The 27,770-nt window shown below is 48.3% G+C and overlaps 1 protein-coding gene across 1 annotated transcript in view; it reads right to left on the reverse strand.

The window, feature by feature from the left end:
• Positions 1–24,592, reverse strand: part of AP1B1 (adaptor related protein complex 1 subunit beta 1) — an 896,137-nt gene extending 871,545 nt beyond the window's left edge. Inside the window, exon 1 of the mRNA XM_069619269.1 lies at positions 24,462–24,592. The gene's annotated coding sequence lies outside the window, so the exon portion shown is untranslated. The remainder of the gene's footprint in view (positions 1–24,461) is intronic.
• Positions 24,593–27,770: the final 3,178 nt, after the last annotated feature.

The following is a 27,770-nucleotide window of genomic DNA, read 5'->3' on the forward strand; positions in this document are numbered from 1 at the left end:
GAAAGGACCATTAACCCTTTAAGAACTCTTCTGAAACAATTTCTACTTCCCCATTACAGTGCTGCATTTATTTTATGAGGCTTACTTACCTGAAAGTATAACGTTTCATCTCTTGCCTTCTCATATAAAAGTTCATATTTTTTATAAAATGAGTGTGTGGACATTTGGTATTTGTGAAAAGTGCATACTCAGTCTGTTAACCACCCTGCCCACCCACTGACAGGTAAGTCTGGGCTGCTCTGCCACTTCAATGAAACTTGAAGGAGGTCTTGGTAGCCACTAAGGAAGAAATACCCGAAGACCCTGTCCACATGGCTTACGAAAAACCTCCCTAATCTCTAGCAGCGGTGCTTGGGGGACTTTTAGTGGCTGATGGTCTGGGCAGGGCTGGACTGGGAACCAAAAGTGGCCCTGGACATTTTTTTCAAAGTGGCCCCATATTTTGCCGAAGGAGTGAGCACAGCGTGTGAGCCCAACCCTTCTATGAGGAGATTGCGAGTATCCCCTAAGAAGATGTTGAATAGAATGTGTTCAAATTAGTGAATTTAAACCATGTTCAAATCATATATGGATTTAAAAAAATCATTTTTTAAATAAGTTCATGATCTCGCAAAGTAGTTCTTCAATGGACTAGATGGTTGGCATTAGTGGCGGCTGCTATCATAGGGCGGCAGGGCGCCACCCCCCCCTCCCACCAGGACCCCCACCAGTGACTCAGTGTGTTAAACAGATTCAGAAGATGTTAAAGTTCTTCTGAATCTGTAGCAGCGCAGGGGCGCTGTGGAGACAACCTTCTATTGTCGCAACCGGGCCAGCCCATGAATAGGATTCCTATTCATGGGCCGGCTGCAACAGTGGGCGCGTCCCGTTTTACATTGCTCTTGCCCATACTAAAGTGTGTATAGCTCGTAGCCATCTCTGTGTATCTATCTTTCTATCTATCCATCTTTTTCTGTATACCTCTTGTGCCTATGTGGAGTAAACATGGGCATTTTTTGTCAGTACGTTTATATCGTAAGCTCACCTGCATTTTGAGCTACATGCTGTGACAGATTCACTCATAAGGGGCTAGCAGAGTGAGACAGGGGAACTGAGAGGGTACCTTCCCCATGTCCCATTGTGATACATGTGTGATCATCCAGCCTCCCACCTCAGAACCTGCAGCGAGAATGATAAAGGAGGTAGGGAAGGAATCTCTAGAGCGTAAGGGGTGGAATTTACGGAGGGAAAAAACACATAATGGAGGGAGTGATTCCTGGCATGGTCATTCATTGAATCATTAGCCTTCCATCCTTCTGAGGTCGATAATGGAGTACCACTCTGTGGAATGATAATGTCTTCTGTTATTTCAGCGCTCTGAGACCTATGGGTGTGTAGCGCTATATAAGAAATGTATTATTATTACTATTATGTTGAGGCTTGATTAAAGTGAGCTGCAAGAGTTCCCATGAGGAGGTGTTTTGGGCGGGGAAGGACAGCAACTGGGTGGGAATGGCCATAGGGATTACCATGGCCATAGGCAGTCAATGGGTGGGTAAATAACCATAACATTTAAGTTGTTCTGTTCTGTTTTTGTTTTATAAATAAGGCAACACATTTCGGTGGGGTGGAGGGGCTAATCCTTCAAATGTAGGGAGGGTAACTTCAGGGACTTTGCGGACAGGGCAAACTCAGTGGTATGGGGGCATCTAAGTTCTTTACCCATTGTAATGAGACTTTTCTGGTGCAGCTTCAATGTTACAAGCAGTTAACTCCCTAATTCACGTCTGAAACCATTTTAATACTACTCTGAGCCTATGCTGCCCTTTCTCAGACCAGTCTCTGTACACCATAGTACCAGATATTCTCAATACAAGCTGCTGTAAAATACACCATCACACTTGCACCCATAAGAATAATTTACCACCATTAGTATATTAAACCTAATGCTTTTTGTCATATTTCAGTGGGTTTTTTGGACAGTAAATTGCACATTTTGGAGGCCATGTTTCAAATAATTCCACCCCTTGAGTGGTGAAGGCTTGCGCACTGCGCGCGCATGCTCACAAATTGCCCCGGGGAAATTTACGCCCCACCAGGTTTCAAACTCACCAGCCGCCACTGGTTGGCATATACCCAGGAGTAGCAGGTCCTAAGCGGTCTCCAGCTATTCTCTGAAGAGCAGGATCTTGAGTCCTGTGTTGAAATGCAGGCGCATTGAATCCCTCAGTATGGTGTTCCAGTAGGCCGGGGGCGGGCACAGCAATAGAAGGCCTGTCTCCTGGTCTAATCTCGAATCGTGCAATGGTCTAGCATTACACCAGAGGCACGAGTAGACATGTTTACAGGCAATGGTTGCCTTATGTGTCATGCAGGCAGTTTTGATGAATGTCCAGGATGGCTGGGAAGTCTCCTGTGTGATTAATGCATGCAGCAAAAACAGCACAGATGTCTGAATGGCACACACCCCCATGTCTCATTAGTACACTCTTTGACCACTTGCGTTCACTGAATACAGACAAGTCTTGCATTCAATACTACACAGACATGGCTTTGCGCACGGCAGTGTATATTCGAATGGTACACATTGGACACGACTGGAGGACCCCCACTGTGTGAGCCATATACTCATACATTGAACTGTACATGTCCAAATTATACAGAGCATAGCACGAGTATGCGCTCAACAAAAACTTTGCATGCATCTGAGCTCCCCAAACAGTGCATTGCTACAGAACATGCAGTGTGTACCATGTGCATGCACTGACATGTTACTCCATGTCTGAGTGAAGGAATATGCTTGTCATTTAACACAGGCTGCATACTTGATTGGGACAACCGTTACAAGGACCCAGGCCGTGTGCTATCATGCCATGACATGCCACAAACATGAGCCCAGCTGAAGGCTGTGATGCGTGCTTCCTCGAGTCATATCGATATGCTCTGTCATGAGACCACATCACACACTCAGCTCAATTCACTAAAAAGAATACTGTTGCTTAGTCATGCTGAGGTTTTCTACTAAGCAGAAGCACCGGCTTATGTTAATGCAACATAACATTCCCAGTTCTAGAGACGTCGAGGTTACAATGCAAATCCTAAAAAGGATAATGATTTGTTATTTATATGGCGCTTTCGCCAAAGAATATATTTACACACAATCATCATAGAAACTGAAGTTGGTACTCATTTATGGACCTCAGATGAAAGGCTGAGTTGGCCTTGCCGGGATTTGAACCTGCGGCCTGCAGATCGCACATAGATCACAGCAGCAAGCTCTCAACCCACTGAGCTATCTTCAGGTTAAAACAAGCCAATGATAGGATGAGGTTCAGGGAAGGAAGTCAGGCCCTCCAGTCAACGTGCATAATAGGGTAGCCCGCTTGCTAAGGTCGTTGGGCGATAAATAAAAAAGCCAATCACTGCGGGGAGTATATCATATGCGACTGGCAACATGAGCCAATCACTGCCCCCAAAGCCAGTCACCTGATGTCAGTATCTCTGTCCCTCCATGCACCAAACCCAGCCAAATAGTCACACCAGGAACCTCACAGTGGCGTCTGAGCCTCTCAGTGCACAAAAAACAAACCAAACGCAATGGCAAGTCCTTGGTATAAATTGCTCTAAAACATGGGAAGAAGATCCAGCTCGCATATAGGCATAATTATAGCCAAAAACACCAGCAACAAAGCAATGTCTTCTGCAAAGCATACAAATTAGAAGTGCTTACATTTTGGTCAAAGCGCTATAGACAGAAGTAATTAGCTTAAACACCAGAGAATCTCACTGCAGCAAACAGTTGAGTGAATGACGGAACGTCGCATTGCATCAAGCCTAGCCTTGCCATAATAAAGGAATGTCCAATATTCCCCTGCACCAATCATAGCCACATGGATCAATTTCTGGGCCTCTCGTTGAACTACCCACTCAGAAGTACAGGTGCGCAATTCCCGTAAGGTGCTGCAGTGAAACATAAAATGTATGAGAACAGGAGGCAAATCACTCGGCGACCAACTATGAAAGAGCTACTGTAGATTAACGGAGTACAGACAGTAGAGGGATGTCAAAGCGTAACAAGGGGAGGCACGGCTGCTAAGCATGGGCTTGGGAATGGGGTTTCTGGTGGAGACTTATCGGAGCCCTGTGAGAAGCCGGAACTGTGTGTCGGTATGTTCTACAAGAAAGGTGGTACAAACAGTGTGCTTGGGGCTCAAATGGAGCCCTTCATTTGTAAGGGTGGTGAAGTGTGTAACGGGGTTGCACTTGCCACTGGAGCAGTATCCTGGGATGCCAGCGGGCTGTAGTCGAATTTATAAGATATGGGGAAATGGGTAAGAGGGAGTCCAGGTTTCCCGAAACATAAGGCAGTCCACAATGGTGGGCGCCATTAGTCGGTAACTGGCACTTTATCATGTAATTTACAAGGAACAGCAACTAAATACGACTGTGACAGCAGGGCTAAGACAGGCAGTATAGCCTGCTGTGCTATGACGCCGGGAGAGGGCAAAGCCCAGAATGCAATTGGCCGGACCTGCACCAGGGCATGCATGGTGCAGGCAGAAGGGGACATAATATTTTGGGACCTGCTTACCGAAATCACGCCATTGCGAAGAAGGCCTCGCCGCCGCTGCCTTGGCAGTGGCACCGGACACCAAACACTTCTTTGCCCGCACTGTCGGCCCGGCTGCAGCAGCCTGCCCTGCACCTGACCTGTGTGCTGTGACGCAATGTGTGTGCAGGGGCAGGCAGGGCACGTGCGGTTTCGGTTTCCTGGTGCCATCCCAGGCAGCCATCATGCGCAGGCGTGCAGGCGCACAGCCCAGCCCTGGAAAGAAAAAAGAAATGCGCAGGCAGCGCCAGCGTCAGCGTGCTGTGGGTGGTGGCAGACGGCAGGCAGCCAATTCATGCAAACCACCCAGGTGGATTCACGCGACGCACATATCCATATCCTTCCACGTCAAAGAGGCCCTATCCACAGAGGCCTACCGGGGGATGTCCTGGTGTCCCGGTGGGACAGTCCAGCCCTGGGTCTGGGTATTAATATCTATGGGATTTACAAAGCACAAACCAAGATTGGAAGCAAAAAAGCACTGTACAATGCGAACGTACCCAGGGGGTTGGGGTGCTACAGCAGGGAAGCAGTAGCGTTGAGTGGTGAGATCAACAAGATGTTCTTTGAAGACAAGGGTCTTCAGGTCCTTCCTAGACTGTAGGGAGGAAGGGGGTCAGTCTCATCTACGTTCATAACTTGTCCAAGTAACTGTTCATAGCAGGAAAAGTCCTGTTTTCTGGATTTTCCTTCATGCAGTTCCTTGTTTCCAGTATGGCGAGGTAATCGTGTCTAGTGTTGCTCTGGCTTCTGGAGATGGCGAGTTTCTCTGACAGAGTGGCATTTTGGTTGTAGCCGCTTTGTGGTTGATGCAGCCCATTTAACTGGATATATGCTCGATTGTGTAGGCAGCGATGCTCTTTGAGAATGGGGGTGATCTGGTCAAATTTACTTAGTCCTGTGAGGAGTTGCCCTGCAGCAAGATGGGCAGCTTTCATGGCAAAGATGGCAGCTGGTACTCCTGCAAGTAGGGCTTTGTCACCGTCCAGGTGACAAATGACTAGGACAACTGTTATGAAAGTTGGGCTCTGGATGAACAACTTGACTTTGCATAGAAATTTAAGCTTGTACTATGCAACTTGAGCTTCTTCGCAATATGGGCTTTGAAGGAGAAGTCACGGTGTATGGTAAAACAGATTTTGCACTGGGTGAGAGTTGAGGCATGAATCCTTCAGGTCAGCCAGCCAATCAAGCTCTCTTTTGGAGTAAAGCTTGCAATGGATCGGTAGAACCGAATAATGCTCCCGATGCAGTGTTTGTCCTAATATTAACATATGGCTATGGTATGAACCTGGAATTCTGAAATAGTAGTCAGTTTACAGTAACTGGGTGGTCACACGTTGAGGCTTCTAGATTTCGGGTGGTGGTTCCATCGATAAATCGAGGATTCCCAGATGCCGCAGTAAATGGAAGGCCCTTTGAATGAAGTCAAAAGAAGGACGGTTTACTGTATTAATGATGGCAGGACAGTGCAATGGTGTCTAAGTGGTAGCAGCGAGTAAGCAGATTTACCACTCCTAGGTACCAATGTTTTGTAAATAGTTCCCAAGAAGTTCATAATCTACAGCATAGTAACCCCAGGACCGTTGGTCTGCCCAGTTACCGGTGCTCGCTTACCTTTGTCCTGTGGGGAACTCGAGGCAAAGATACACATCACTCTTGAATTCGGGTTCACCAAATATTAAAATTTTGATAAATAGAGAGCACCTAGAAAGGTACTAGGAGAAGGCCTACAATTACTTACTTTTAAAGGAAACTGTCAGGATGGATGGAACTTCATAGTGATCCCTTAGTGCTTCCAGTGTTCCCTTGTGATCAAACGTAAGACCCAAAACCTATTCTTGTCGCCCCTACAGGGATGCATACTATGCAAAGAAATGTCCAAATGATGTGGCCAACAGAAAAGTCAATCTTACATTCAATGGCCCTCATTACGACCCTGGCGGAAATCAACTGACATGACCGCCATAGCGTAAATAGCGTTTCCGCCACTGCACGATGGAGGAAAGTGCGGCTAATTCTGACCCATCGGGCATGAGCATTACGCCATGGCGGAAGTGCAAAGTCCGCGATGGCGGAAATGACCCCAAAACGCCCCTTACCGCCGTCGTACGTCGCCCTAGGTGCAATTCCGCCACCCATCTTAGCGGTCACCGTAATGAGCGGTCAGCGCAAAATACGGTCACCGTAAATATACGGAAACGGAAGTAAAAACATGGGGCCGGAACGGGAAACAGCACGCCGTACACCTATAAAATCAGAATCCCAACACAACCATTAAAAATCCGACCCCGAGACACATCCCAACCCGTTAGCCACCCCAGTCAAAAAAATAAATATGGGAAAAGTTGCTAAAAAAGCGTGCGACCGCAAGCGGCAGGTCCACTTCTCCCACGAGGAACTCACCGTGCTCACAGAGACACTCCAGGAGAATGCTGCCGTCGTCTTCTCTACGCAAATGACCAGGACGGCACTTGCGAACAAGAAGGCCATATGGGCGCTGGTGGCACAGCGGGTAAGTGCGGTGGGGACCGCACCCCGCAACAATGCAGAAAGCGATGGGACGACCTACGGATACGCGTCCGGAGCATACTCTCTGCCAACCGGAACATTGCCACAGCTACCGGGGGAGGATCGGAATCACCCATCAAGTTGACGCCCTGGGAAGAAATCTGTGCCTCCACCATTGGAATGGAGAGCATAGAGGGAGTCGGAGGGATGGAGAAAGGAGTGCAGACATCAGAAGAATCAGGTAGGTGGCCCAAATAAAACTATGCCAAATCCTCAATTACCAACCATGTGAAGTACCATGTGTCCCCATAGTGCAATATAGAAACACATGTTCAGGAGAACGACCACATACAATGCCATGACAGCGCCCCTTAAAAGTCAGATCAAATAAATAAATATTTAAAAATCCAAAAAAAACACACTCTACATGTGCAGCATGCACACCCTAACTGCAGACTGCAAAATAACTGCATCCCCAATGCACACAAAAATGAGACCACCTCCAAGGCCCTGACCCAAATCACCCCCAGGTACCACCCCAATGCATGTGATACAATTGCCATTACAATTACCACAGACCCATGAATAACGCTCGCCCTCCTTTACTCCACCACAGGGTCCGATTCCAACGACGAGCTTCAGGACACCCCTACCAGCACACCTGCAAAGAGGGCCAAGACCAACGGCCAAAGACCCTCCACCTCAGCTGCACGGATCAAGACACGGCAGCTGCACAAATCGAGTGGCAGCACACTGGAGGGGACATCAACAGGCACCCCAGCAGCCAGCATGTCCACAACAGCAGCACCACAGGTCCCCCCAATGGATGCCACAGAAGGCCCTGCTTCTGGTGGCAGCAGCACCCTAGGTGACACTGCATTCATGCCAGCATGCTCCGACATAGAAAACGGTGCTGCCGAAGTAGGACACATCCATGACCTGTCCCAATCCCCCTGTACGTTTCATCCCGTACACCATGAGGAAACCACGCAGGGGCACCCACAAGACGACGACTGGCCAACCCCCACAAGACCTGTTGCAAGGCAACATGAGGCGTCCAGCCCCTCTGTGACACCACCGCAAATGGGCATGGCCCAGCAGAGGCAACAGTCCCTCGAGCAGATGATAGTGCAACAGCAGCAACTAGCCACGCTCCTCAAGGAGCATGCTGATGAATGTGGGGGTTCTAAGGCAGCCATTGAAACATCTACTGAGACACTTAGGGCAGAAATGGAGCGAAGTACAGAGACACTAAGGGCACAAATGGAGAGAAGTACCGAGAGCCTGAGGGGGGAACTGCATGCGACGTCCAAAGACGTATGTGGTGAACTTGCCGCTGTGCGCCGTGTGCTCACTGAGCTCTCACAAACCCTTAGGGACATGCATGGACGTGAGCAGGCAGAGACATCATCCGTTGCAAGTTCCGTCCAGGGCAGCCCCCAACGTAGATCTGGGAGGACCGGGCGCTCCACAGGCAGGGGTGCCCCTGATACCCGGAGAGGGGGCTTGCAATAGCGTCTGCCCACTGACAATGAGCGTCATTGGACACTGGTGTTCGGGGGTGGGGGTAGGAGGGTGGAGGGGGTGTGTTGTGCTTCATTGGGTGGCGGGTCGATTGGGTGTGTAATGTCATTTCACATCTGCAATACAATTCTTCATATTCATCCTATGAGATGTGTGGACATTGATCTCTGTGTACGAGGCCTATCTTGGCGTACAGTCCATATTGTGCATGTTCCAGACACACACAGTGCCACAAGTCCCATGTCCATGTAACAGCCACCAGGCGTGAGTGCTAGAAGCATGCATCTATGAGATTCTGACGTAATTCACGGGCCTCCTGTGCCTCGCGGACCCCTTGAGGTGCTGCCACATCCCCACCCTCATCATGACCATCTTCAGGTGCTAGCAGTTCTGCGTCGGGGGGCATGGCCACATTCCTACGTACGCACATGTTGTGTAGCATGACACATGCCATGACCATCTTTGCCACCTTCTCATGGCGGTACAGGAGTGCCCCGCCAGACCTGCTGAGGCAGCGGAAACGAGCCTTCAGTAGGCCGAATGCCTGTTCTATGACCACACGGGTACGTGAGTGGGCATGGTTGTAGTCCTCCTCATGCTGGTCCTGTGGATTCCGGATTGGTGTAAGGAGCCATCTCTTCAGTGGATACCCGCAATCACCTGTATGTGGACAAGAAAGGATGTTTGTGGAATGTCATTGCTACGTACGCACCCCCCCCCTTCCTGCCAGGTCATTCACGCATCACCTACCCCACATACTCATGCATTAAATGAGACTCACCGAGTAGCCAGGATCGGCGCCCTGCGTGTCGCTCCATGTAGCGTGGTATTCTAGTGTTCCGCAAGACCATAGAATCATGTGTTGATCCCGGAAATCGGGCAAAACAATGTGTAAAGATCCTGTTGGAGTCACACACCATTTGCACATTGATAGAATGATATTGTTTCCGGTTGCGGTACTGGGCCTCCATGGCATGTGGGACAACCAATTCCACATGGGTGCAGTCGATGGCACCAATGCAACCCGGTATGCCGCCAAGTGCATGGAATCCCACTTTTGTGTTTGTAAGCTCCTGCTCCGAGCGTGGTAAAGTGATGTAGTCGTCTGAGTGCTTCAGGAGGGCATCAAGCACTTGGAATAGTGTCCGTGAGAATAGTGGCTGTGAAATGCCATGCAACTGTCCGACTGTGTGCTGGTAGGTGCCTGTGGCCAGGAAGTGGAGTACAGACACCACCTTCAGTAGGGGTGGGATGGCGGTTGGGCTATCTATCATGCTGACAAGGTCAGCGTGTGTCATGTCGACAATGGCGGTTATGGTGTCCCGGTCCAAACGGTAGAGGGTGTGGATCTGCTCAGCTGTGAGGTTGAACGGATTAGCTCGGAGGTGTGGGATTGCGGGCTGCCTGCGTGGTGGTAGTGGCTGTGCTGGTGGGGCTTGCTGGCCATGCCTTGCCCTCCTCCTCCTCCTCCTCCTCCTGCGTCTCCTCTGTGCGGCCGGTTGTTGTAGTAGTTGGCGTTCGTCTTCTTCTTGAAGTTGGAGTACTTGCAGTGCAATCAGGTCCCCCAGGCCCAACATCGCTAGTCCTGCCGGTAGCATTCTGGAGTGGGTGTGGTTGGGGGAGGGGGTTGGGTGTGCAATTTATGTGTTTTCAGGCTGTATAGCCTTCACCTGTGGTGATTCATTCCACCTGTGTCAGCTGCAATGCCTTTCGTGCGAGCACGTCCCGCACACGACGCTGCAATTCGACGCATGGCATCTTGCATTTGCAATCATGTTCTTAATCCCGATGGCTGTGGAATATTGGTTTATATGTTAATTCTGCTATGGTCCCATTGTTGCACATACTATATTTGCATTCGCGAGCAGACTTGTGAAGGGTCAGTGGAATGTAGTGCTCGATCAACGGTGGACCCTCATGCAGCACTGTACCGACGTTCACCGACGGCGGGGAGTCCCATCAGTGATTGAGGCCAGTTACCATTTTCACACACAGCCGCACTGCATAGATGTATTTGTGAATACAAGCGTTCAGATGCCTTTTCAACGTGATGTTGCAAATGAGGAATTCGAAGGACAGCGCTTTCGGTTTTCAACTAGCGGCGTGGAGACGCCCACAGGTCTGACTGGAAATGTAACGTTCTATTGTTGAATGTCCTTGGGACAGGGCCCATGACGGGAATGCAATGATTGATATGGTTTGAATGGGATGCGCCATAGCGTAGTGGACGATAAGGCAGGACGTTCCCAAATACATGTGACTTCACTACACAAGGAATCCGGGCAGGAGCACAGTGGATTTTGAAGCCTGCATTACGCACAGACTCAATGGAAATTTCGAATGTTATGTGAGTGAATATTCAGGCGTTTTCATAACGGGATGAGGGAATGATGAATGGATCCATGGAAAGATGATTTAATTGGGAGTCTGCCATGTACATGGCTATTTGGAATCTGTCCCCTTCCCCTGGGCTATGTGATGCAAGGCTGCCATAGTGGGACCATCGTCTATCTGCCCTTGTTGAACCCTCCCTGTCTCGACGCGCCTTCAATCACTTGTGTCTATGCACGTTGATGATCCCATCTGATGGATCCTGTTCTGACAGGCGCATGCACACAGACACTCGTTTGAAATAGTGTATTCACCTCGATTTGTGTCGTAATGATTCGCAAGTGATTTTTGGGTGCAATTGATCCTTATGAGTGGGCTAGCATGCATATGGTTGTAGGTTTGGTGTGTTGAATGAAGTGAGTAATGCATATGGAGTTCGGATGCCCATACTATCATTTTTTTCATTTGGGTGACAGGTATCTCCTCCCCTTCTGCCGCTGCCATCTGTACGCCACTCCTGCAGATGGCTTCTACAGTCGACACCTGCAGCTTCGAGTTAATCAGTGGAGCACCATTATGATCTTATGGGACGATCGCCAATGGCCCACATGCCCTTACGCAGTACTAGTGGCTAGGTGCAGCATACCTAGCTTCCAGCTGGACTAGTGCCTACTTCATGGGACGGCCCTGCGGTCCTAGGCGCTTCCATGTTGCCTTTTTGGACGTTGATGTAGCCCCTGTGTGCCATGAAGGTATAGGGCGTCACATGGGGAAGCTGGTCATTTATTGCGGATGCAGCCCACAGTAATGCTGATCATTTGTGAGTTTATGTTCAAATGGCTGTATGGGCTTGGTGATTTTGATGTGCATTAAATTTATATTCCGATATTAACCGTGTAGCGTTATTCTTTGCTAGTAATGTGGCATATTCCGATTTGTGGCGCGATGTATTGTGAGGTGTTCTGCATTGGGTTCCGGCTTCTGGGTACAGTTGTGTGGTACGTGCTTATGCTGATGGTTGGTTTGACTACTGGCATGTGTACAGGGCTGGTGCAGTCTCCCTCAGGTTACTGCTTTGAATGTTGATTTACACTGGTGGCAAGCAATGGGGGACTGTTGTTGTTTTGTGTCATGGAATTTTCAGTTCATTTTGGTGTACTTGCACCTTCAGATGCCTGTGCTGCATCAGTACGGCAATGGTGTGTTGCCAATTGTGGATGGCCACTCACAGGGCACTTGGGGCCCCTACATGCATTTGTTCGTTGGCATGCATGGGTGACTTGTACATTTCACTGGTTGCATGGTGTGACTGCATTGCGCCTACGAGGAGTTGTGCAATGTGGCCAGGGATTGGAGTACAGGCACTCAGTAGGGCCATTACGGTTGGTTTGCGATGCCGTAGTTCTCGCCATGGCGGAATGGTACTTTCCGCCATGCTTGATGGCGTTAGGTGAATGTCCGCTGGGGTCAGCATTCGCGTATCGTTGCGCCATGGCGGATATTGCGGTTTTGCACGGCGCGCGTGCTTGGTGCAGTTAGCGTTGGCGTTCGCTACGGTGTCGCTAATGGCATCGTACTTTACAGTGACGGGTCATGATCGCAACGGGCGGTATTCGATGGCGGTATTACATTTCCGCCATCGTTTTTCGTATTCCGCCAGGGTCGTAATGAGGGCCAATGTGTTTTTAGCCTCCCGGCTACCTTGTACTACGAACACAAAAGTACCAGGGGTTTGGCCAAAATAAAAGCTCATAAACCTACCCTTTCAGGTACATCCCTATTCTAATACAAAACAAAAAATTTGTGTTACAGAATTTCAAAAGGACCCTCCAGGATCTTAGATTTCAGAATTCCCAGCAGTTTGCTCCTGTACCTCAGCTTCAGGATTCACTATAGGTCCTTCCTGGACTTTCTATCCCCTGCTTCCCCTTGCATCAGGCATTTCTTCCACTGCCTCTACTTGTATCACGGTTATTTCTTCCTGTTTTCTTTGTACGAGTCCAAGTAGACACCTCTTATGGGTCCTTGGGTCACACCATGTCTCTTAAACCTCGAATTAAAGAACTCAATATAGGCATTAGGTTTAGCATTCACAGCAGGTTTCTCTCATAGGTCTGGGTCCCCCTTCTGCCAGAGCCTAGGACCTTTTCAGGGTTTTGGCTTTCCAGTCTCCCTCGCCCCCCTCTGCCTCCCTAAGAAAGGAGAGGGGCTGTGTTGCCCTTCACGTCAACCTTCCTCTTGTAGGGCTGAACAGCTCTCCCGCTCACCTTCCAGCCTGGCACTGGCTTCCTCCTTGGACACAGCCCTTCCAGGAGTTCTCGTTCCAGCAGCTTCCCTTTGTATCAAGGTACAATCAGGATAGCTCCAGGGCAACATGCTCACCTTGGAAGCAAAACGATGAGGAGCAACACAGGTTCGATCCCCGGGTCTGCGCATAGAAACCTCTGGGTATTAAGCACGTTATAAACAACCAATTACAATCAGTATGCATGTCCACTTCCTCTAGGTCCAAGACACAGACTGAAGTTTTCCAGACACTTTTACGGATTTGTTATCTCCTGGGCTCCTTCATCTCCCTCCCTGTTATTATTTAGACTCATTGATGATTTAATTTCCTCTTACCACCTTTTTAATTATTTGCTATTGGTATTGCCAAATGGGTGAATGTATTTCCTCCAGTCTAGCCCATAACTTTGAGGTCTCTAGGGCATGCAGTGCCATTTTTAAAAAATTTCTTGAAGCACCTCCTCAGTTCTTCTCATGTACGAACTTGCCTTATCTGTACCGCCGGGTGTAGCATTTCCTGTGGTATGGACACATGTGTATACAGGTTGGCAAGCGCTCCACGGCTAGATTCCATATTCTAAATCCTTGGGCCAGTCTGCTTTGTTGTGATGCATTCTTGGGAATGAAGTCTCTAGGTGCAAGACAACCCCAGGGCTGTTCATGAGGCCAAGTAATTCACCTCTGCGGGGGTAGCAACCAGGTGGGATCCCTCCTCATCCACCATCTGGTTGCCATATAAGGTAGCGGCCGCGTTAATGCCGTCCCTTGTGGCTCGCTTCCCTCATTCCAGGGAGTGTGGGGAGTTCCTCCACCTCTGCAAAATCCTCACTTCAGTGTCTCAGTTTACATGCATGATAACATAGCTCAGGATCCCGGAGGATTGGAGTCGATAGATCAGGGGACTGTTGGTCCTACAATGACAAGAGAGCCAAGTACAAACACAGGGTCTTTGTCAGATACAGAGTTCAGTATTCACAGTTGCTGGCTGTTTCACCATCAAGGCTGAAAATCCAGGATTGCTTATAGAAAGTCCTTCAGTTGAGGAGTCATCTTCATGCTTCAGGAAATCTTCCCAGCATTGAACAAGGTAATGGCACAGACCTCTCTTTATGGGAAATTGAGAGTTCCGTCTCCCATACTAAATGTGCATCCAAACATGTGGCAGCCACAGTGGCGTAGCAGAAACCCCTGCAGCACACAGTGATTCTGGGAGGGAAGAGGAGCCCTCATACTGCTGGCCAGTCTCCCTATTGGGAGTTCCAAAGCCCCTGCTATACCAGTAGCACCACAACTCATCACAGTGTTCTTGTGGTTTCACATGTTTTGGGCCCATTTCGAAGGGACGTTGGGTATGTTTCCAATAAAGGGTGGAAGCAAGGTCAAAATCAAAACGTGTATACCTTCAGCGATGCAGACGAGATCTGGTTATCATGAAGCAGACGTGTGAAAACTTGAAAGTAAGTAAAACAAATGTATTGGGAAGGGGTACATGTTGGGGAGCAGGGCTACATCATGTATACAGTGAATGTTTTGTTCAAAAGTCATTAAAGTGCTGTAGGGAATTCTGGTATAGATAGTGGCCCAGGCTTCATGGAAGTGATTTACAGTGACCATTACAACATACATCGTGGTTGCACCATCATGAAAGCAGTTTACAGTGACCAAACTGGCATAAATTGTGGCTGCAGCTTTGTGGATGAGAATTACAATGACCATAACAGGATACATTGTGGCAGCAGTTTAAAACAAGCATTGGTAATGCCAACAGTTTGGCCTTTTGTGTGGGCATAGGCAAGGCACTTGCCAGGCACTGCTGTAGTATTATTAACTGGCCTTTGATGGCAGCAGGTGCAAACTGGTGCAAGTACCTGTGCATCCAATAGCAGTGCCTTTAGCAGGGTTTGCTTTGGGGTCAGACAGGAAAAACCGGGTACTTGGTGCACCCCTCACCCCCGACTCAGAGTGGCCCTTTGTCTCTCAGAGGCACATAAACCACATTTGTTTCTGAGGACAGGGCTCAGATTAATACTCAGAAAAGTGGAGTAACCAGTTAGGAAAAAGGCACAAATTAAGCATTGGCGCAACTCCAGGGCTGCATCCGACCTGGCACTCTCGGAAATCCGAACAACCGGCCTACAACTAAACACAGCCAAAGCCTCCTCAGAACACCATAGCAGAAGCAAATAAAAGCAGAGTCTTCTTCAAAGCGGTCAAGCACTACATCAACTCGCTACCCGACCCTGCCATACCAGACTCAACCAAAAATTCAACAACTTCTCATCGACCAAAATCAGCAAGATTCACCAGCACAAAGACATCAGCTCTGCATCCACAGACCCACCTCACGTCCCACCTCGCGGAATCGCCACATCCAAGGCAACATTCAAGTCACTCTACAGAGGGTGTGGTAGAAACCCTGGCCGCCCACAAATCCACATCGTATACAGACGACATCCTCCCAGCATCCATCCTCAAGACACTCCCAGCAGAAGCTCTCCTTCCCTACCTGGAGATAATCAACAGCTTCCTAACTCAAGGCACCTTCCCGTCGACCCTAAAGACAGGTGATGGGGCAATAGTTACCTTGGCTGTCGGGATCTAGAGTGGGTTTCTTTTGTAGATGGAGGATTTTACCCATCTTCCCTTCCTAGGTAACATCATTGAGAAAGCGGTAGCCGCGCAACTGCAGCAACAAATCGACACCAACAATCTCCTCCAAACCTACCAATCCGGTTTCAGACCCAGATGCAGCAAGAAGACAGCAACCATACAGGTGGTAGACGACGCCCTCAACATCCTTGCCGGCCACCCCCGATTTCTGGTTCTACTTGACCTGTCTGCCGCTTTCGACACAGTAGACCACCAGGCACTCAACACCCTACATCGGCTCATGGGGAATCAGCAACCTGGTCCTCCGCTGGTTCAAGTCCTACCTTGACAACCGTCAGCAGTTGGTTCAGATGGACTCCTCTTTATCGCCAATGCTACCCGTCACCTGTGGAGTCCCGCAGGGTTCCATCCTCTCCCCAGTGATCCTCAATCTGTACATGGAGCCGTTGGGAGCCCTCCTAGCCACACAACATCCACACCCATGAAAACGCTGATGACCAACAGCTACACCTCAAGATCAACCCCATCAAGGACATCCACAGGCTCAAAACCTTCCCCTCGCTGATCCAGTCTTGGATGTCAGGGCATACTTGAAGCTCCACCCCTCCAAGACAATTACTACACCTCACCAACCCAGACATACAGACCTGTCCATCAACCATGAAACCTGAGGGCTTCACACCTGAGCTCACCTCATGTGCCAAGTCCATCAGGTTCCACATCTAATAATGCCGATCCTTCAAGATACACATAGCGGAGGGTGGAGGGGGGGGCACAGACAGCCAGACAGATTTAGATCCACCATTCAAGCACTGGTCCCATTTCACCTGGATGGGGGCAATGCCCTCCTCAAAGGCCTCCCTGTGATGCTGGAAATGTTTTGGAGGGACAGGGCCTCCGTACCCTTGTCCTTGTCCTTTACTGCTTTTTATCATGTGTTCTGTCGTGTTTTCCACGCAGGAGTTCATGTGGGTCTCCTGGCGGTGCAGCTCTCTTTTTGGTTTGGTGAACGGACCTGTGGGATACCCTTATGGCACCTATGGGTGGGGGTACAACCCTGTGCCCCTAGTGTATGTTTTTGGGCACCTGTGGGTGGCCCGCAGAGCAGGTTATGGGCTGTTGGCAGCTCCATGCTGAATTCGACAGGTGCGCAGAGTATCCTCCATTTTGGGATACCCCGGCCCTGCCATTGGGATCAGTTGATTCCTGATGGAAAACAAGATGGCCCCGGTGGCCTCTTGCTTTCTATTACCCATTACCTTGTTTTCCCAAAGTCCTGGGAAGCCCTGACTCTGTGCCTTCCCCCTGACTGGCTGTTGGGTGGAAGTGCCATATATGGTGTTGTTGTGAAGGCCCGGCCAGACTGGCTGGAGCCTTCCCGGTGATGTATGTTGTGGGTACCTCCTGTGGGTGGGACCTGGGTGAATAGAGTGTGTGACGAATATGCATTCTGTGTTGTGGATGTCTAGTATCTGGTGGTTGACACAATGACTGAGACAGCCCTGCCCGAAACCGGTATGAATGCAGCTTGGAGTGTTGAATGGCTCGGTACTTGTCCTAATACACATAACTTGTTGTGAGTGTCTGGAGAGAAGTGAATGGCCCGAATACCTCGTGTGCCTGCATGAATGCCGGTAGTCGTGATTGAATGCTTGAGTGTGACCCAGCGGAATGAATGGGAGATCAACAGTATATCTGGGGACCTCTCACTGCCAGGAATCGTGTTTAGAAGCTGAAGTCCACTACGACGAGTAACTGAAGCTTGACCTTGAAGCCCTGCTGGACGAGAAGAAGTGCTGTGGCTCTTCACAATCCAAAAGCTGCTGTGCCTCCAAGGACTGACACAGAGAGGACCTGGTACGGCGACCTCTTCCCGAGCTACGAGGGACCATCGTGCACAGCTGATCTTTGCCAACGCTCCCTGGTAGACAGACCTTCGACAGGCTGCCGACCCGATACGGGGACTGCTGCGGAACTCCAAGGAGAAGCGCTCGGACTGTTGTCCGCCACAGTCGACGACCGCCGTCGCCGACGGAGCCGCCGTGCTCCCGTTTGCCTAAGAACTTCGATTGATCATCGGATGCTCTCGCCTGCATCGTCATCCGCTTGTCTCCCGCTGGAGAAGGCCCGACCGTCGACGCGCCGAGGAGTATCCACCGGTGGGTTTCCCGCCACCTAAAAAGACCACAGGCGCCGACGATCGACGCCCTTGCTGGGCCACAGTTCATCATCTCTTTGCGATCCAGAACTATCGTCACCGAGGTGCCCCGCACGCCTCTTCCTTGAAGGCCAACGCTCTGTCGTCGACGAGCACCGCTAGGAACGAAGCTGCCACTTCCCTGGCGTAGTTCACCCTGTTCACCGTCGGACGTTCAACGACCCGTGACTCCCGCCTTAAAGGGAGGGCACTCAAGAAGGGCCGTCGATTCCCCGACACCGAACGCCGAGTTCCTCAACACCTCTCGACGATCCGTGACTCCTGCCTGAAAGGGAGTCCCTCAAGAAGGATCGGTTGACGCATCGGAGAACTCTATTCCACCAGGTACATTGGGGGTGGGGGGTAAAACCTTAATAGGAAGTGAGACTATTGAACATATGGACTGGGCTTGTGCTATATACATTTATTTACAGGTTGCCCAGGTGGGGGGGGGGGGGGGTCTCCACACAGAACTGTGCCTCGTGGTAGGGGTCAGTATTCTGCCTACTGTTTCAACCATCTTGCGTTCCTTCCTATCTCTATTGCTGGTTTCCTCGTTATTAATCTGTGCGACATTTTAACCGTACTGTTGATGCACTTCAATGAGATTTGATAACATTGGTGGTACCACTTTACAATTGTATATATTTATCATTAGTGACTTCCGAGTACAAAGTGCGTTATTGTGATCGTGTACATACCTTTGAAAATTATATAAAGACTGTTTTCAGTAATAGAGTGTGTGGACATTCCTTTGTGGGGGTTGGGGAGTACACTGTACTTAAGACCCAGCCTGCATCACCTCCTGAGAAGCTAGGCCTTGATTGCTCGTCCATTGCTACCTTAGAGAATCTTGACTGGGGTCTTCTGTGCCTCTCCTCTACCATATAGAGAGCAGAAGTACAGACACCCCCTACCAGTCTTTACACCGCTCTGAGAAGTGTCCTACACGCGGCTGCACGCCACATCAAGGGTTTACACAGATGTGATCACATCACCCAGGCCCTCATCGACCTTCACTGGCTCCCACTGCACGCACAAATCACCTTCCGGTCTTGCTGCATCATATAGAAGGCAGTCACCCTCAATTCATCCAGCTACCTCATGGAGAAACTCAGCATCTCCGGCAGACAGCGCACCACCAGTATCCAGGACATGCGCAGACTTGAAATCTGCTGCTGCAAAAAGGAAAGGACCAGAAAACAAGCCTTCTCTGTCTACGCCCCTAAACTATGGAAACTCCTCCCCCTCCTACAATTCAGAAAAGAACTCAGATCCACCTCTTCAAGATGTCTACCCTCAACACAGGCCATCACGTTGCCCATCGCACCACCTGACCGCTAGATGCTGTCCACCTCTCCTCCCTGCGACCCTGTACAGCTGAATCTCTCCTCTGTATCCTACCTACTGCTGTAATATCTGTTCGTTACTCTGAAAAGCACTCCGTTATGCATATGTACTGTTGAATACCTCTAAAGTGCTTTGTTGCTTCTCGAAGCTAGGTCTGCACCCAATAAATACAACAATAATAAATGCCAATAGTTTGGGCTCATGTGTAGGCACAGGCACCCCCTTCTGCCATACAAACACATACCTGCAGAAACGTATGACCAAGCCACAATACTGTCTGTGCTCAAATACGCACGAAATACACTAGTACTGCCTAACCACGAAATATATCCAACAAAACAATGGTAATACACACAGGGGTAATAGAGGCATAGACCCTTAACTGTGTACACGGGGTGTAGGAATTAGGCATCCTTTTCCACAGTATTGCTCTCAATGCAGTCCTATTTCCTAAAAGACAGAACGCATTCCATATGCACCCAATTATTCGAACACACTACATTTCAATCTATATGACCTGCATCAACTGCAAATTCAAGGTGCACCAGCACTTCAAATCCTGTGTTGCTATACTACAAAAGTTAAAGATTGAGACTTTGGGAATTTATACAGAAATTATGTCAAAAGGCGCCACGCCCTTTTAAAAGCAGACAGCATGATACAAGTCCATCCCCTCCTTGTACACAGTGTGTGTGACAGGAGTCTAGCCTCCCAACCAATCCCACTCACCTCCTAGCAGCCTGACACAACAGCAGCCCTCCAACACAACTCGCAAAGCCTATGGCCAAGCCAAAGGACAGGCAGGCAGCAATAAGGAACACAGCCGCTCCATGCCATTCTGCTCCCAGCGATCAATTGTCGGTGCAAAGAAGTAATCCTCGCGTGCATTCACAAAGATTGATCAGAACTCTAACACACAAGCGCCATTCTCAAGTAACTACATTAGACTCATGTATGCAGACACAAACTTCACAAGCTCTGACCGAAGCTTCACTGTGCAAGTGCAATTGCAATGTCTTCATTAAAGGAACTTCCATGCAGCATGCGCCTTACGTCAGCACGCTGCACAAACTACTATCAACAAGCTCAAAGAGTTGCCATGAGCAGGAATTTTTTGTTAGGCACAGGCAGGAAAGGCCATATGGATTAGCATGGCCATGTGCAAACAATGGGTGGGCCCATAACCAAACACCTAGAGACTGTAGCCGTCCTCAAACTACCTACATTTTACACAACTGCATCAGCACTCTGCTGGAGGGGATGTGGGGAACTGGGATTGTTGAAGCATATCTGTAGGGAATGCCCAGTCATACAGCCTTATTGGGACATTATCCGTGCAGCAACAAATAGTATTTTTGGGAGTCAGATGCCAGACAATTTAGGGATGGCCATCCTGGGAATGGGCAGGGTTCTGGAAAATCTACCATTGAAAGCTCAAAGAAAGACATACGTCATCCGAATAGTGGCGGCAACGCTTGCGCTGGCACACAAATGGAAACAAAAAGCTGCCCCCACAGAACATGAATGGGTTAGTAAAATCCGTAACTTTATGGCTGGAGTGGCTGACCTATTCGATTCAAAAGGATAACCAAAGGTTTCTCTCGGACTGGGACAATGTCCTGCATCACATGCAGCGGGACTCGCGGGCTGCATGGTGCCTGAGGAAAATGAGATTGCTGAGGCTGGTAGGAGTACTCACTCCACTTGGGGATGATGCCTTCACAGGAAGCTGGGAGGAAATACAGCTGAAGTGCCTAGTGGAGGCGAGGACTATGAGGGAGGTTTCTCAAACGGTGAAAGGACCCATACACCGGCTGGCGAGAGAGATAGCTACTCACAGAAACTGGGACTGGGAGCCATCTGCCATCAACAGAGTTTATGGACGGGGGGGGGGCGAGGGGGTAGACAGGACTGGGTGCATTGTTGGTTACATTTTATACATTTATTTATATAGCGCCGGTCACTCGCAAGCATCAGGACGCTAACATATAGACAGTGGGTACAAAACACGTAATCACGGGACAATTTGCTCAAGTATGTGGTTGGATTTTTGTCTGGTACGTAGTTGTTTATTTGAAGAGGTGGGAGGGTTTTTTTATGTGTTCTTACAGTTGAAAATGACAATAAAATAAAAAAAATGTTTTTTTTTTTTGTTTTTTTTAAAGTGCACTGTTACTATGCTGCCCTCACCAGCCAAAATCACCTCCCTGGCCCAGCACAAACAAATGCACATTCTTTGACTCAACATTCACTCACTTATTCACAAACAGCATTCACTCACTCATTGCATGAGGGGGATCAGAAGTGACCTTCCCATACATGTTATATCCCCTGCACCTGTTCCAAATAGGCACAAGGAATTTCTTTTTTTTCTGTGCTTTGAAAAGTGCACCACTTTCGAAAATCGGGGATTTACTTGAAAATGCCCAGAACCCCCTTTCCACCCTCTACCATGCGCAGTTGATAATTTGATGGGAAAAGAGCACCTCAATGTGCACAACTACGATGCAGACATTTAAAGGTTCTTTGTGCATGGTTCACCATCTTTGTTGCGCAAGTGAACTGAATGAGCATCCCATCAGTTGCACCAAACACGTTTTGAAAATCATGGCACGATGGTTTATCCCTACTGATCACTTCTTCACGCTGTACGTTCACTTCTTTGCGCTCTACGTTCACTTCAGAGAGTGTGGTTCAAGGTGTCAGAGGTGAATTAGGAATGGGGGAAGGACACGGGAAGGAAAGGGTGCATGGGGTTTTTACTGTTTCTGCCATCATTAACCCCAGATTTGCTCATGAGCAAATTTTGTGTTAAATACCATTAGCTCCAGAGCAGATACTGTGACTGGAATCGTTAGCCCCAGAGTATGTATTGTGTATGCCATCACTCTCGCAGAGGAGGTATTGTGTCTGTGGTTATAAGCCCCAGGGCAGGTATTCAGTCATATGGAACGGATTAGCAGGTACTGTATTAAACGTCATTAGTTCCAGGGCAGGTACTGTGTCTGAAATTGGTATCCCAGATCTGGTACAGTGTCTGTAATGATTTGTCCCAGGGCAGGTATTGTCAGATGTAGCTGATGAGCAGGTACATACGGTTTCGGAAATCATTAGCTCAGAGCAGGTATTGTGTCTGCACTCATTTTCTCCAGCCAGGATGTGAGGGTTCTTTACCATTAGCGCTAGAGAAGGTGTGTGTGCTGCTATTCATCGCAGTGTTGTGTGCCTGCCGTTATTATCCAGAGAAGGGTCATTGGACCCAGAGAAAGTACCAGTTCTGCAGAAATTAGCACTGGGGAAACATTACTTTCAGAGTAGGCACTATAACCGTGGACTACAAGCCTGCAATCATTAGCCAGTGCAGGTATTATATAGCAGGGGCGCAACAAAACCTACATTTCGGGGGGGGGGGGCACTTAAAAAAACTGGGTGGGGTTTAACTTGAAGGCCCGCGCCTCTGTTCTACCCCCAATGGTCATCTGTGGGGACCAAGCATCAAATGATAAATTTCAAAGTGCAATATGCCAGTAAGAATAAAACATGTATTGGATTTTAAAAAGTACACATTTAGTTGCTTTGAAAATGTGTATGCGTCATGGACAGCAACCTTTGAAAAATATTCTTGAGAAAATAAAGTAAATTGTACACCATAACACTTGTACATAGAAGGTCATGCCACAGTGATAAATTACTAGACTGGCTGCACCAAAATGCCAGTGTAGCCATGTGATAGAGGCCATGCCTACTTTATTATAGATGCGCATTACAAAACAATAAAATATATAAGGTTATGCCAGTTAAAAATGACTAGATTGACTGCAGCAAAATGCTAGTCTAGCCACAACACATATGCCGAAGAAAAAGAAAGTGCGCACATAAGCCCCCTACTCTCAGATGTCGAAGTACACATAATGTGGTTATAAGTTGGCTTGCATCCGTGGGGAGGGGGTGGATGTGAGAATTTGATTTTGCTGAGGCAGATGGGCGATGGAAGTCTTGAAAGTATCAGCTTTAACGTTTCAATACATTTGTTTCAGTATATTCTTCTGATTCTGCACACACACAGTAAAGCTTTAATGCCGCCAGTTTCAGGAAAGGCTTCCCTCCTCACCTCTCTGCCAATAGCAAGTGTGCACAACAGCCTTTTCCAGGGGTGCACCTAGGTTAAAATGTCAGGGGTGGGGTGGCTAACCCTTCAAATGTTAGGGAAGGCACACGCTTCCATGAATGTGGGAAGCGGCAATCTTACTTGTGTGGGGGCATCTAACTTTTTTAAAAATTCCAATGAGACTATTCTGGTGAAGCTTCAGTGTTAAAGGCAGCAATCTCTGCCCTTTACCTCTAAAAGGACCCACTTAAGAACTGCTGTGAGAATAAGTGGTCTCCTGTCCCCTCTATACCCTTCCAATCACTCCCCTGGCATGCAATTGCCAACACCACATAACAATTTCAATTGCCTACATATTTTTGCATATGAATGCAGGTGCTGGCAGTGAAACAATAGCCGGGCCTTTGTTAACAAGGAAGCCAAGGTGCTGTTTAATGTCTGTGTCCTGTTCTGTCCGGCCATGGCTCTGTAGGTCAAACAGGTCGAGTCAACATCGCCCAAATTTCAGGGGGCAGAGGGGACGCTACAGCCCGATTAGGTCAATGGTGTTGCGCCACTGTTGTATATACACATGTATAGTCACTTACACTAACCAGATCACGGGATCTGTGTAGTACCTGCACAGCAGTTACTGCGTCTGCGAGCATTCCAGAGCCCGAAGTGTACCGTAATTGAGCTTCAGAGCAGCTACTGTGTCTACAATACCAACAACAGGCTTCCCTGTGTAATTACAAAACCAAACGTTTAGAAAGTCACGCACGTACAATTTTTAATTTCAACATGTGATGATTAAAATACAACGAATTAGAGCTTCAGCCTCTTACTTTATTTCCAAAGGCTGCAAAAGGGCTCCTCTTACCAATAGAACAACAACGGGGTGAAAATGATTTAAGTTAATGTATACTAAAATAAACGCATACAAAATTAATTACAAGAGCTGGATCTCATGCACTCACCTGATGCTTCCTGGAAACCAAAAAGGAGCGTTTGGTAAAGGGAGCCCTTATGTTTCTTTCATTTTCAATTGAAACACGTATTTAAAGTCTCTATGAGGCCCGATAACATTGTGCGTTTGTTTAAAAGTTTGCCGACACTTTCTAAAGTGCCTTTAGGGGATCATGACGTGAGCCACGTTTGCTGAAATGTCTATAAGGCTCCATGCGTATTGCACGTATTTCTGAAATGCCTTTAAGTCGTCGTGACGTTTTCACGTTGGACGGCTACGTGCTTAGGGAGAAAGTCATGGAGGAAGAATGATTTCATGCTATGCGCGGGCAGGTATATTTAGGTGCCGTTGGGTTTGTTTTTCTCATTTTGATTTGTGGGTCTTCTTGCCTGGTAAGTAGTATCCCCATCCCAACCCCCACCCCTTCAAACAGAAGTTATTTACGTCCGTGCAGCGCTTTAGATCGCGCGTCCACGCTGCTGCGTCTTACATCTTCTTGCCCAGTAAGTAATGCTGCTTCTCCGTTCACCGCCCATACACCATAGGTGGAGGGGGTGCCGAGAAGCGAGTGTTTCAGGCCTTTCCCGGTCCCCTGCTCCCTCTGTGGACTCATGAAGGCTGCTGCGTGGGGAGAGGAGGTGAGCCCGGGGGAGCCGGATCACTGCAATGCCTGTCCCCCTGCGCGCCCACCTTGGGGGCCACGGGGGGATGACAGAAGCACGCATTGCTGGTGTTCTAGCAATCTGTTGTAGGGTGAGCCAGATATTGTACAACACCGGTCCTCCTGCTTTGGCTGTTCCTCTGCCTTGTCACTCCTCTCGTCAATAGGATGGCTCTGACTGGGTTTGAGATCCGGCATCAGATGTCTGGCCGGATCTCGGGACCTGCCCTGGCCAGGCTTTAACAAAAACCCTGCTTGACTGAGGGAAGCTGGGTGCTCTGTGACCTAATCTTAGCGGTGCTCCTTTCCCCAGCCGTCACTTGTGCTTTTTCTGGCTCTGTTTGCTCGTCCCATTTGTTTTCTTCTGTCCTGAAAGGGACACCACGTGCATCAATGGGCCATGAACATCACGGGTAGAGAGGGGGCCATCGCTGTTTAAAGCAGGCTTTCTACATGATACATGCTGGACACATTGTTCTGGGGTGCATTGGGAGCACCTCTGGCTTCGTTTCTGCAACCTGTATTTACCTCCAGCTGGAGCTAATTGATGGTTTTAGCCCCTTTTTTCGGCGCTAATACCACCACACATGGACTTGTGATGCGGCTGTGATTGCGCTTGGGGTTTCCAGCGCAGATACTGCCGGCTGATATAGCGCCGGTTGTTTTTAGTCAGCGGTATTTGCGCTGCCTCATGATCCAGCAGAGTGGTATTGGCGGTACTAATTTCATTAGTGCCACTTTTAAGGGTTACTGCCCATCTCGTGATGATGCCCTTTGAGTTGACAAGACATCCTGACAGTCACTATATCTTTAGTACAGGCAGGGGGGTTGTATACAAATTGTTAGTTTTACAACTGTTCGAATTACAATTGACCTTTTCACAATTGACCAAATTGTGAAGGTCAATTGTAACATATATGCAGGGGTAAACCCCCCGCAACCCTCACCCAACCCAAAACCGTATGTATGTCCCAGTCTCTTCTTCTGCACCATTACAATACAAACACACCAACACCACAGAAAGCTAGATCTGCTAAACCGAGGGAGCCTGTTTAGCAGATCACTTTCATGGCAGCATACATTTACTAGAGCTTCTAAAATGTCAAAATCGAGGAGGTTCCCCCTAGCAGATGCAAATCCATGACATTGAGCACAGCCGGCACCGTAACATGGTCCTGAAAATGACTTTTTGAACTCACCTCTGTTAGCACAGTCTTTTCTTAGGTGTTAATATTTCGGTGATTTGATTTGTAATGGGAGTTTGGTGGTTCGTTGTGGCATAAAAGTGGCGGTAATTCTGTTAATGGCACTGTTTTTGGCACTAAAGGAATTACTGCAGTTTTTACTGCACCACTACATTCAAAGTGTCACCTTCAAGTGGAGTATTTACCTCCAGCATGATGCTGGAGATAAATCCACCACTGTAACGCAAAAAAATCAGAAGATTCATCGCCCAGAATCGCAGCTTGCAGAAAATCTACCAAAAATCCCCATTGAGACCTATGGACTCAAAAAATGGGGATTTACGACACAATACCACCATCTGTAACCCTGTGGTAATGCCACTGGAAGGAGTGGTGGTAATGGTACATGATTTTAGTAGTAATTCTGTGGGTCTACCCCACATTTACTGCCAAACGTGTAATAAGGCCCAATTTCTTTTATTATCTGCCTTAAATTGCAGAACATTTAGTGATGTAAAACAGGGGAGTGTTTTTAGGCTCACATCACTTTGTATTCTGGAACCGGTAGTCTTCCACTCAGGATATGAAAAATAAAGCTAGAATCATTGGCTTAATACATTTCTGTTTGTATTCAAATATTTTTATTTACCCTGTAAGTGCCATGGGTATTTCTCTCTCTCTCTCTCCTCCCCCTCCTCCCCCCACCCCCCGTGCCAAGGCCTTTTTTGGTGATTTCGGTATGTGGCCATTCAATGCCTTGTAACATTTTTGTTACATGAGATATCTCGGCCAAATTTGGCCCCTTTTTCTTCCCCACATGTAGGCGGTCGTAATGCCACCCAGGAATCCTAGGTTGCGTAGGGGGTGAGAGAAAATAACCAAAAAGGGCGAACATTTTGTATTTTTTCAGAAAATGTGAATAAAATGATGTACAAAGAAGCCTGTAGTTTTTTCCTTGTAGGAGCTAGGAACAAATGGTTTGCTGTGCTGAATTCCTCAATTTCCTGGCTTTCAAGAACAGGTTGAGTGGAAAGGAAAAAATAATATATTACAGTTTTGTGAGAGGTAGGCGATTTTGGCCATTTTTTTCCAATTGGGCATGCATGGACAGAATGGAAGAAAAGGGTAGGAAAGCTGAATTGGTGGACAGAAAGGCATACATTTCTGAAAAGTAGACAAAATTCCAAGTTCAAGAAGGGGGGATTTGCGCAGGTCATGCAACTATGTAGGGAAAAATTCCATAGTTTGGGGGAAAAGGTGGGAGAATGACTGAAAAAAATGTCTGTAGTGGGCATGGTTGGCTTGGTACGGCAATGGCTTCTATGAAATTTGAGAAAAGCAATGCTCCGCTACATTCCCCCGACTCTTGCACCTAGGAAAGCGCACATTTATTTTGTAGTGTTTTACAAAACAAGCATTACCAGAAGCCAAACATTGAGCCATGGTACACAGGAGTTTTTTAGCTTGCGGCCTG

This window comes from Ambystoma mexicanum, chromosome 10 (genome assembly GCF_040938575.1).
Source record: "Ambystoma mexicanum isolate Mex_15411 chromosome 10, UKY_AmexF1_1, whole genome shotgun sequence".
NCBI lineage: Eukaryota > Metazoa > Chordata > Amphibia > Caudata > Ambystomatidae > Ambystoma > Ambystoma mexicanum.